Source organism: Anolis sagrei, chromosome 3 (genome assembly GCF_037176765.1).
Source record: "Anolis sagrei isolate rAnoSag1 chromosome 3, rAnoSag1.mat, whole genome shotgun sequence".
NCBI lineage: Eukaryota > Metazoa > Chordata > Lepidosauria > Squamata > Dactyloidae > Anolis > Anolis sagrei.
The window spans coordinates 236,257,645-236,270,644 of record NC_090023.1 but is presented as its reverse complement, the minus strand read 5'-3'; positions in this window follow the sequence as shown (position 1 = coordinate 236,270,644).

Here is a 13,000-nt window from a genome sequence, read left to right as displayed (position 1 = left end):
AGCCCCCTCCCTCCTGACATTCTGAAAAAAGGAAAAACCTGGCTCTTTCAACAGCAGCATAATAGATGAATATGGAACCAGGAAAGAGTGAACATGGAACAGCTTAGACAGTCCTTTTGGAAAATGAGTTAACAGGAAGTCACTGGTGATGATATGTTTTAAATGTTTTTTACATTGTTTTTATAATGTGTGCTAAATGTTTTTAATTGTGTTTTATAAAATAATAATAATAATAATAATAATAATAATACTTTATTTATACCCCGCCACCATCTCCCCAGGGGACTCGGGGCGGCTTACATGAGGCCAAGCCCAACAAATACATCAATAAAACAACAAAGCAATTAAGCAACTAAAACACAATACAATATGATAAATAACCTGAGTATAAGAAATAACACACAAAAATTTGAAACTGTGGGCAGGGCCAGACGTAAAGTATTTCTAAATGGGGATTTTAGAGGATAATGTGGGGACATCAATCCATCGGGTAAATAAAGTGCTTCAGAGGATGTATGGCAGAGAATTAGTCAGATCATGGCACTGATTCCTTTATTCAGGGAAGACACATTGGAACAGCTACGTTTTCAAGCTCCTCCTAAAGACTGCCAATGTGGGGGCTTGTCTGATATCCCTGGGGAGTGATTTCCAGAGTCGGGGGGCCACCATAGAGAAGGCCGTCTCCCTCATCCCCACCAGTCACGCCTGCGAAGGGGGCCGGAGCGAGAGCAGGGCCTCTCCTGATGATCGAAGAGAGTTCGTAAACAGAAATGCAGTCATGCAATTGGCAATTGCTGCCAATTTGTAAGCCTCCTTGAGTTGCCTTCGGGCTGAGAGAGGCAGCATACCAATACCGCAAATGAATAAATAATAAATTACAAACATACAAATATTTACTTGGACACAACCATATATGCCATATAAAAACAGTTCATATAACTATATAACACTATGTAACACAATTTTTGTTCCTGGGTTATAAATGTCATTTTCTAATTGGTTCTATTATAAAAACATGGGAAAAGTTTATTAAACTGCAAAAACATTGTTTTGTGGGGCATCCTGCATCACATTTTGCTATAGTTTTTCAATGAATATCTCATAGTCTCAACCAATTCAACATAGTTCATGGCAGCCACAAAAAGGAGTATAACAACTACTTTCAAAGTAAGCACCACACAATTAAACAGGAAATAACACCTTCATAGCAGGAACAGAAACTTTTTTCAAATTTTGTTACATAGCTTAATAGTTTGCAATATGTAACAAATACAAGAAATGAGCAGAGAAAATGTCAAGCAATGGACACAGTGAAAAAAAGCACTGTACACTATATGAATGGTTTTTAAAAACTGGATTGCATCTGTGGAATAAGCAATAACTGCCCAGGAGGTCTGCTTAGGAATGTTCTTTTGCACCAAGAGTGATCAGAATGAGAAAACTCTGCCCTGAACTCTTTTGGATCTTATTTCTTGAAAAGGTTGTAACTAGAACAAGGTATTCCTAGTCAATGCCAAAGATCAAGAAAGTCTACATGGATCAAAAAATCCTTGCAGATGCAATGCACTCACATAGTTTTATTATAAGCACAATATTTGAAGCTGGACAGTTGGGAAATGAATTATGTCCCTGTGATTTACTTTTTTGCAAGTTCAACAAACTTTGCTGTATATTGGATTGTAGAGACGTCTGGCTACTCTAAATGATTAAGAAGCACAATTACAATTTAGCTATGCACTAGATTTTACACTTCATTAAAAACACATTTAAATATGAATTTGTTCCCCTTTTCAGGACTTATTTTCAAGATTTTTGAAAGCATCCTGATATTTCAAAGAGAGAGCAACCCCATTCAGAACAGGCTAGGATCCCAACCAGAGATTGTTTTTTCTATGGACCAGCAGCACATCAATTTTGCCTGGATTTAAGCCTCAGTCTGTTAATCCAGCAATGATTCAGTACTGCCATAACCCCTTTGACATCCGTTGTAAAGGTGAGGTAGAACTGGATATCATTAGCATACTGATGACACTTAACCTAAATTTCTGGATGACCTTTTTCAATGGCTTCATATTATAGATGTTGAAAAGCATCAGAGATAGTATTGACCTTTGTGGAACCCCAGAGGCTAATGGCCAAAAGACTGAACAACAATCCCTAGCAAACGACAACAAACAAACATGAGTCAGTTTAGCCTGAAAAATTGCCAATACCTAGCCAAAGCTAGTTCCATGAGATAGGAACACAATAGGTGTTCCAGTTTGTTATTTAGAAAGCCAACATGCTTCACTGTCCACTCCATTTGGATCTAATAGGCAAAGCATGACTTGTTTAGGTTCTAGACCAGGGATTCTCAAACTAAGGCCTGGGGGCCAGATGCGGCCCTCCAAGGTCATTTACCCCACCCTCACTCAGGGTCAACCTAAGTCTGAAATGACTTGAAAGCAGACAACAACAACAACAATCAGCCACAAGCAGGCCCACACTTCCCATTGAAATACTAATAAGTTTAGATTTGTGAAAATTGTTCTTCATTTTAATTATTGTATTGTTTTTGAGTGTGTGTGTGTGTGTGTTTTTTTTTTTGCAGTACAAATAAGATACAGTATGTGAAGTGTGCACAGGAATTCATTCATTTTTTCCCCAAATTATAATCTGGCCCTCCAACAGTTTGAGGGGCTGTGACCTGGCCCTCTGTTTAAAAAGTTTGAGGACCCCTGTCCTAGACTATGGTTGTAGGCTAAGAGACTTTGACTCGCACTCCAGGAAGACATCTGCTTTGACAATGCTTGCAGAGAGGAGGAAGCCAATGCTCCGTTTCAGCTTCCCTCCATGGCAACATTCCACAAAGTGGTTCTGTATTCTATGCAAACTTCACATGAAACTGTTAGGAGATGTTGTTAGGAAATTTAGGTTTTGGTGCCACCTGCATGCTAATGATATCCAACTCCACCAAATTCCAAAGAAGCTGTTTTTATTCTAAACCAGTGTCTGGCATTAGCAGTGAGCTGGATGAGGGTGAACAAATTGAAGGTTTATCCAGACAAGACAGAGATTATGATGATAATAATAATAATCATCATCATCATCATCACCACCATCATCATCTTTGAGTCACTGAAAATATAGATCGGAGTATAGGGATCTGACCTATCCTATACAAGTCTGCAGTTTGGATGTACTCCCTGGACTCAGCTTGGATGTGACCAGGAAATTTTTCATATCCTTAAAGCTTGTATACCAATGGAACCCAATCTGGAGATCTCTGATCTACCCATTGAGATTTTAAATTTCTATTTTGATGTTGATCTTTTGTATTTTTATAATGATTGAAGGACTGGCAATTTGGACGACGAAACTGGATCGCGATTTTAGTCAAGAGATGAATTGGATGGTTTATTGATATATGTATTGTGGATCGTGTTTTTATGCTTTTAAACTGTATACTGTTGTTTGTTATAAGTTGTTGTAAACCGCGTTGAGTCGCCGGCTAGGCTGAGAAACGGCGGTATACAAGTATAGCAAATAAATAAATAAATAAATAAATAAATATTTTTAAACTGATTGAGTATAAATAAATATAACAAAAAAGTAGCACAACCCCAGTTGTCATGAATGCTACAGGCTAATATTCTAAGTTTTGATCCCCCTTGCGAAATTTAGATCACTGAATACTGAAAAGCTGGTAAGCAATTATACCTTCAGTGCTCTCCGTGCTTCTTCCTTATGCTTCTCTACAAAACAAGATTAAAGTGAATTGTTAGAGAAGGGTAAGGCTTCGATGAGATACTTTTAAGATTACATGAACTGTGTTTATCAGCTTTGTCTCCATCATTCAAAACCATCTGTTTGATTTTCACACGTGGAATGCTTGATACATGGAGCAAAATGACACATTCCTGACGCTTTCAAGTTTGTTTTCAGCATGTGCAAGATGTAAATTTAATGGAGAGCTTGTTAGTAATACATTTTAGGTTTCAATTCCAGCTGTTGCAGTCAATTTACTTGCAATAAGACACTCCATATGCTGTTGATTTGGGGGGGGGGGGGGGCGGCGGCGGGAGGAGGAATCCTTCTGAGAGTAATTTAGATTTCATGCCACAAATTTAAAAGGTACAAACTATTAAGGTCTCACTCATTCTTGAGGTTAGCGAAAAAAAATACCTTGCATCAAGCACCCAATTATTACATCCAGAGTTAGCTTGTGTTCATGAAACATCCATGATACTACAGCAATCTTGTATACTCGAGTATAAGCCTACCCGAATATAAGCTGAGGCACCTAATTTTACTACAAAAAACTGGGAAAAATAAGAATAGATACCAATAAAATTACATTAATTGAGGTACCAGTAGATTAAAGGTTTTTGAATATTTATCATATTTCAAAGAAAAACTGTAAGCTATAAGTGGAAATGCAGGGTCAACAAAAGCAATATGATATCAACAATAACTTAATAATAATAATAATAATAATAATAATAATAATAATTTTCAGGCTTGTGATCCCACCAGTTGTGACAAAGAACTGGTGGAATCAGAAGCCTGAAAAAGTTACAGAAAATGAACTCGTCAAATTACTCTGGGACTTCCAAATTCAGACTGAACATAATAATCCTGACCTTACGATCGTGTTAAAAAACAAAGTATGGATCATCGACGTTGCAATCCCAGGTGACAGCAGGATTGAAGAGAAACAACTGGAAAAGCTGACACGATATGAGGATTTAAAGATTGAACTGCAAAGACTCTGGCACAGGCCAGTAAAGGTGGTCCCAGTGGTGATCGGCATACTGGGTGCAGTGCCTAAAGACCTTGGCCTGCACTTAAACACAATCAGCACTGACAAAATTACCCTCTGTCAGCTGCAAAAAGCCACCCTGCTTGGATCAGCATTCATTATTTGCTAATAGAACACATAATCCTAGACACTTGGGAAGTCTGATGTGTGATCCAATACAATGGCCAGCATAGTGGCCTTGTTTGCTGTGTACTAATCTTGTTGTGTTTCTAATAATAATAATAATAATAATAATAATAATAATAATAATAATAGAACTTCATTTGTATCCCACCCTATCTCCCCATGGGGACTCAGGTTGGCTTCCAACATAGTAACAGGCAAACATTTAATGCCTATATAAATAATGCAGACCTAAATATAGATCTATAATTATATATACTATGCATGTCCCCCTGAAACATTTGCAGATCTCTTTCTATATATGTGCATTTCCCTCTTGATATATTTGCAAGCCCTATATATCTATAGATTTGCAGAGACTTGCAAACATGTGAGGGGAAAATGCATATAAAAATAATGTATACATATAGATACAGATATACAGGTACATGGAAACCTCTAGGTATCTATATGTATATAGGATTTGCAAAGACCTGCAAACACAAGGGAACAAAAATGCACATTAATACTTTGAGATACACACACACAAGCCAGGAAATTGGATGGGGTTGAAAGAGAGCTATACAAACAAGGAGGGCATTAAATATATCTCCCTCCCTTCCTCCTTCCGTCCCTTTTGACTGAAAAGAAAACACACTGTCAAGGGAGGTGAAGAGGAGAGAGAAATATACCATATATTGCAAGCAATGGCCTCCAGGATCCACTGCCTGGCCTTGACCTTGACCCCATTGTAAGTCAAGAGAGGCTTTTTCAGCTCAAAAAGGGGGCTGGAAAACTCGGCTTATCTTTGAGTATATATGGTAAGTCTTAGCAGGGATGTTGTAGATTAGCCCACTTTGGCAACAACTGTGGGGCAAATGATTTAGGGCTCAAGCTTAAGTGATACCTCCACGAAGGAATGAATATCAGAGAAAACTAATGCCCCGTTTTCAGTGATGCTTCTTTCAATGATCTTGAAAATATTCAATTAAATTACTGCAGCCATGTTATCAATAAAGTGACACCAATCTACGTTGCTCTTCTTCAAGCAATCATAGTTGACCTCTTTGGCTGGCAAACTGCCTACCTCTCTCGTGCTAAATCAAAGTCTATTGAGAATACTTTAAAACTATGCAAGGAAGAAATGCCTTCTGTGCAAGATGATTAATTATGCATACAACTTTTCAAAGACAGCATTTATATATAGATGATTTATGTACAGATGACACAATCTTGTGTGTGGCTGACATATCTTTTATCAAATAAATATCTTTATTTAACATTATATTTACAATGAAATAAATCAAATCATACTGACGTTTTAAATGCTGTGTACTATACTTAAACTTCTCAGAGTTGGTTTTTCCCATTGCTTCACATAATAAATCTCCTTTATCTATAGTTGGCTTAAAAATGGGAATGTAAAGAATAGTTGCAAATATTGTTAGAAATTGTTAACCCTTGCAAGGTTTTTCAAATTTGGAACTTTTATTGCAAACAAAATGTACAAAAATCTATGCTATTCTCCATGCAAAGATATAATTTTCCATAGAAAATATTTTTTTGAAAACCACTATGTGCCAATGAAGTGTTTTTTTAATTTAACAGGTCTCACATTTTAAAAAATTGAAACCTGCATAAAAGCACTTATTGACTGAGACAGCAAGAAAGCTTTTGAGGTTATCTATTTTTGCATGGGAAAAATAAGCAAAATTTACATCTCTACTTATGTGGGGATATAAGAATAAAGTTCTTATTATTTTACTAACACAAAGACACACTATGACACAGCAAACAAGATCTATATGCTGGATTTATTAACACAAAATCACAAGTTGAACACTTCCCAAGCATTTAGGACTGTGTGATGTACAGTATTTTCGAACGATGCATGCAGATCCAAGTAAGTTGGCGTTTTGCAGTTGACAGATTGTGATTTTGTCAAGGTGTATTGTTTTCAAATGCTGGCTGAGATCTTTTGGCACGGCAACCAGTGTGCCAATGACCATTGGACCCACCTATACTAGTTTATGCCAGAGCCTTGGCAGTTGAATTTGAGGTCCTGATAATGAGTGAGTTTTTCCTCAATGTGACATTGAGGTATGGCAACATCAATAATCCAAACTTTTTTCTTTTCCACAGATGATATCAGGTGCATTGTGTTCCAAAACTTAGTCTGGATTTGAAAGTCCCACAGTATTTTTGCGTGTTCATTTTCCACTACCTTTGCAGGTTTATGATCCCACCAGTTCTTTACTACTGGCAGGTGGTAATTGTGACATAAGTTCCAGTGAATCATTTGGGCCACAGAGTTGTTCTCTGTATGTAGTCTGTGTGATTTTCTTGCAGCAGCTGAGGATATGATCCATGATTTCATCAGCTTCTTTGCACAGTCTGCACTTTGGGTCATCAGCTGATTTTTCGATCCTGGTCTTAATTGCATTTGTTCTGATGGCTTGCTCCTGGGCTACAAGAATCAGGCCTTCTGTCTCCTTCTTCAGTGTTCCATTTGTGAGCCATAACCAGGTCTCCTCCTTGTCAACTTTTCCTTCAATTTTGTCAAGGGACTGCCCATGCAATGCTTTGTTGTGCCAGTTGTCAGCTCTGGTTTGCCGTGTAGTTTTCTTGTACTGATTCTTTGACTACTGTGCTTTGAGAAGTTTCCGATCATTGACTTCAATCAAAGCAGGTTCTTCGTTTTCTTTTACATATTCTGCCAGGGCATGTTTTTCTTCTTCGACTGCTTGTTTTACTTGTAAGAGTCCTCTGTCACCAGACCTTTTAGGCAGATATAGCCAGTCAACATCACTGCAAGGATACAGTGAATAATGAATGGGCATGAGTTTTCTTGTTTTTTGTCCAAATTGTCCAGTTCTCCCTGCGTCCAGTTTATGATGCTAGCAATATATCTTATGACAGGGATGACCCAGATCTTATGACAAGGATGGTCTTGATGGTATTTCTTCCATTGAGCTTGCTTTTGAGAATTTGTCTGACTCTTTGAGTGTATTTTTTTTGCTGACCACAGTTTTCACATGTTCATGTTTGATGTTGTCCATCAAACAACATCAAATACTTTCCAAGCAACATCACCAAAACATACAGAGTAAACAGCATAACAAAATTAACAACATAAGCATAAAATCATCACAATTACACATACATATTAAAAAATAATCCTGTCTGTTCAGAGCAATTAAAACGCTGGGCTAAGGCTAGTGCAAACTCAAAATATGAGGGGACCGGGAATTAAGTACAGTGCTATAACAGGCTAACAGCAATAGCAGGTACTGGTCTGTGGCTGCTCATTTCCAGGGCTTATTAGTGGGATGACCGGGGCAATAGGTAGGAAGTATAAGGCCATATTCAACAATGTTCGGGGCTGGGCTAGAACTGATCATTCTGAAACCACCAGGTCTTCAAGCTCTTATGAAAGGAGGGGAGGGATGGGGCCTGTATTATTTCCCTTGGTAGGGTGTTCCAGAGGCAGGGGGCCACCACCAAAAAGGCCCTCTCTCTCGTCCCCACCAACCGTATTTGTGACAGTGGTGGAAGCGAAAGGAGGGCCTCCCTGGAAGATCTTAGAGTTCACACCAATTCATAGAAGGAGATGCGATTGCGAAGATAGGCGGGGCCCAAACCATTTAACCGGACCCGTAACCTTGCCGAGCACAGGTTGCCACACTATGCAACTGACCTGGAGGACCTCTGTCTTGTCTGAAACCTTTCTCTAGGGAGAAATGCTGAAGAAGCAACAAGGCTGTGGAGAAAGAACAGGTAGCCCATGGGTAGCAGCCTGTTCATATCATGGAAGGTGGAAAATATACTTTTAAAATTAAAATTGGCAGAATTCAAGGACATCAAGGAACCACATCCCTAAAAAGCTACTTTTCCAAACTTTATAATTTGAGAGTAAACCTCATTTATTATAAAGTAGGAAATACATATGCTGCCTTGGGTCCCACTAAGGAGAAAAGTTATAAAACAAACAATAAAGGTCATAGGAGACATTAGCTATTGTCAAGATGGATTTTATCAGGCACACATATCAGCAGACAGCTAAATTTTTAATTCTTATTTTACACCAAAGTAGCATAAAATATAGTGAGTAAAGAATCTAAAAGAAAGGTACATTTTGTCACTCGCAATGCTTAATATGCAAGGAGTCTAATCCAATGCATGTACCCCTAAGAAGTAGGTCCCACTGACTTCAAAAGCACTTTTCTCCTTCTTTGCACAAGGCATCAGCCCTGGCTGGCTTATTTGTACCTCTAGTCAGCTTTGAAATTATTCTTCTGAAGGATACATCACAGGAAAAGAGAAAAGCAGTTGGCTTCATGGCATTTCTGAATACAGCAGGATTCCGGCTGAATGGGTAGTGCAAATGAAAACTCTTTTGGCACAAAGATGGGTCATTGAAGGATATCTGGCTGCCATAGCAACCCACCCTATGATCGTGGGGAACTGGAGTGAGCTCTAGGGCTCCATTTGTTATTTTCTGAAGCCCTAATGTACAATATAATGAATATGTTGTACAAACTAACTGGGTGTTCCTAGGTGTCTTGAGCTAGCCACTCCTGCCTCAATTTCAAAAACCATTAGCAATGTATAATTCATATCTATAAGAGGTGATTTCCCTCCATTTCAGACTCTGACCCAATTTAAATGCAACACTGGCAGGTATAGGAAACTTAGCTGGGTGACATTCCATGCAGCTGCGATCCCTTTTAAACTGGGTCACTTCAGGTACTTGTGTCCAGAAAGCATGGCAAATATCTCTAGCCCTTGGCAGGCAGGGAACACAACAGATTCGTGAACTAATACTTTGTGCATAAAAGCCAGGAGATCTGAAGCTTTTCTGTAGGGGAAAATGCTGAAGGAGCAACAAGGCAGCATGGAAAAGACAGGTAGCCCATGGCTAGAAGCCTGTTCATATCATGGAGGGTGGAAAATATACTTTTAAAATTAAAATTGGCAGAATTCAAGGAAATCAAGAACCTGCATCCCTAAAAAGCTACTTTTCCAAGCTTTGTTAATTTGAGAATAAACCTCATTGACCGTAGAGTGGGAAATACATATGCTGCCTTGGGTTCCTACTGAGGAGAAAAGTTGTGAAACAAACAAACAAATTGCTGTGTACAGGTTAAACCACTGAGCTGCTGGACTTGCTAACCAAAAGGCTGGCAGTTTGAATCCGGGAAGCAGGGTGTGCTCCTGCTGTTAGCCCCAGCTTTCGCCAACCTAGCAGTTCGAAAACATGGAAATGTGAGTAGATCAATAGGTACGGCCTTGGCAGGAAGGTAATGGTGTTCCATGCAGTCATAATGGCCACACGACCTTGGAGGTGTCTATGGACAATGCTGACTTTTCGGCTTAGAAATGGAGATGAGCACCACCACCCAGAGTCGAACACGACTAGACTTAATGCCAGGGGAAACCTTTACTTTAACTTTACTGATTGACTGACATGTTTAACTGCATTAGTATCAATGAGACAGAATACAATTTCATAACATAATATGTTTATCCGCTGTTCTTTGCAATCTCTGATCAGAACATCAGAAGTAAGGAACTAGTTCAGTAGAATATTTTGTTCAGCTTAGATATAAATAGAAATGGTCCTTTTAAAAATGTAGGAGAAAGTCCAGGAAAGAGGTTCTGTAGGGACAACCTTCCTGTGAACTGGTGCTACCTGCTATGTGAGTACATTTTTCATATATGTGAAGTGCTGGCAGATTTACAAGATTTATTTTGTGTTGTTGAAAGCTTTCATGTCCAGAATCATTGAGTTGCTGTGAGTTTTTTGGGCTGTATAGCCATTTTCCAGAAGCATTATCTCCTGATGAAGCACCCACATCTATGGCATATACCCACAGAAGTTGTGAGGTTTGTTGGAAACTAGGCAAGTGGGGTTTATATATCTGTGGAATATCCAGGGTGGGAAAAAGAACTTGTGTCTGTTTGAGGCAAGTGTGAATGCTGAAATTGATCACCTTGATTAGCACTGAATAGCCTTGCAACTTCAAAGCTTGGCTGCTTCTGTCTGGGGGAATCTTTTGTTGGAAGCTGATTAGCTGGCCCTGATTATTTCTTGTCAGGAATTCCCCCGTTGTTTGGATGTTGTTCTTTATTTACTGTCCTGATTTTAGAGTTTTTAAAATACTGGTAGCCAGATTATGTTCTGTAAAGAGTACAGACAAAGACCCACCCAGGGGAAAAGTGTTCTTACCGTCCATCAAGGGAACCACTGACCATATAGGGAAGCTGATGAAGAAACACAACCTACAAACTATCTACAGACCCACTAAGAAAATCCAATGGATGCTACATTAAGCAAAGGACAAGAGGGATCCTCTCACCTCTGCAGGAGTCTACCGTATACCATGCAGCTCTGGACAAGTCTAAATAGGGACCACCAAATGCAGCATTGCCCAAACACGAATCAAGGAACATGAATGGCACTGCAGACTAACTCAACCTGAGAAGTCAGCCATAGCAGAGCACCTGATGAACCAACCTGAACACAGCTTATTATTTGAGAACACAGAAATGCTGGACTACTCTAACAACCACAATGTCAGACTACACTGAGAAGTCACTGAAATCCACAAGCATGTGGACAATTTCAACAGAAAGGAAGAAACCATGAAAATGTGCAAAATCTGCCTACCAGTATTAAAAAACTCTAAAATCAGGGAGTAAATAAAGAACAGTACTCAAGAACAGGTGAATTCCTGACATGAAATAATCAGGGCCAGCTAATAATCTCCCAAAAAAGGATTCCCCCAGGCAGAAAGCAGCCAAGCTTTGAAGCTGCAAGGTTATTCATGATAATCAAAGTCATCAATTGCAACATTCACATTTGCCTCAAACAGAAAAGAGTTCTTTCTCCTACCCTGGACATTCCACAGATATTATATACATCCCACTTGTCTAGTTTCCAACAAACCTCACAACTTTTGAGGATACTTGCCATATATGTGGGTGAAACATCGGGGAGAATGTTTCTGGAACATGGCCGTACAGTTCAGAAAACTCACTCCAACCCAATATTTACTTTGTTTCTCACAAGATCTCTGCAGATCTACAAAATAGAGGCAGGAGAAAACAATGATTTGGATTGGTCCCTCAAATGGGAACAAGCTCCCTCTGAGTACATCCTGGGGTAAGCTCCTAATAAACCATGTTACACGCCCCTGCTGCTTCTAAACTGGTTTGCTTCCAAGTTAATTAAGGAACTGGACTTGCTCCTAAAATGAGTAGAATCAGTGCAATTTAATTCAAATGACTCTGGCTGTCCCATTTTGTTTCTTAAATTAATTATTCCTAGTGGAGTTTACATGAATGCCATGGCTTCAAAGGGATAGACATGAGCAAAACTTGGCATCTCTGCATTTATATTAAAATTAAATTCTTCTTGAAACCCATGGCTTCTCTCTGTAATCCTCAACCCCTTTCATCAGTTGGATATACAAAATTCTCAACTGTACATAGGAGACACAGTGCCAGCAAAGGAAGACATATTAGCAATGGATAAAAATGGTGAAATCTCCATGATTAAAGACCTCCTGGGGACAGCTTTAGAGGACAGCTCTGCTTGCAGAGGAGCAGAGAGAAGAGCAACAAAGGGCCAGATTATCACCACGGACAAGAAAGTGATAAGGAGCCAGCAATTAAGGAAGGTTGCTGAAGACAGGAGTCAGGGGCCTGCTATCTGCAGGCCTTGAAGGCATTCCAATGTAGAGGTGCAGGCAGATTACAACCAGAGGCAAGTCCTCATTATGGCGTTAAAGCTGCATTGAGCTGCCATTGCTGACAGGGCATGCACAACTCATGGGATATAGAAGCCCAGAACCATGCAAGAGATACCAAGGGTCTTGTTCTGTCACATGCTGGGCCTGTAAAGAATTTCTTTTAAATAGGACTTGCGACTTGAGCCCAGTGGGAAGCCAGGGCCCCCCGAAGAGGAGTTCTCAGAGATTTTCCACCACAAATGATCTTTAGATGGCTTGTGAAGTATAACAAAGTCCTTTATTAATGAACAACCAAACAGAAACTTCTCTTATCTTCAGTAAAGCTAAACAAATGCTTCCAGGC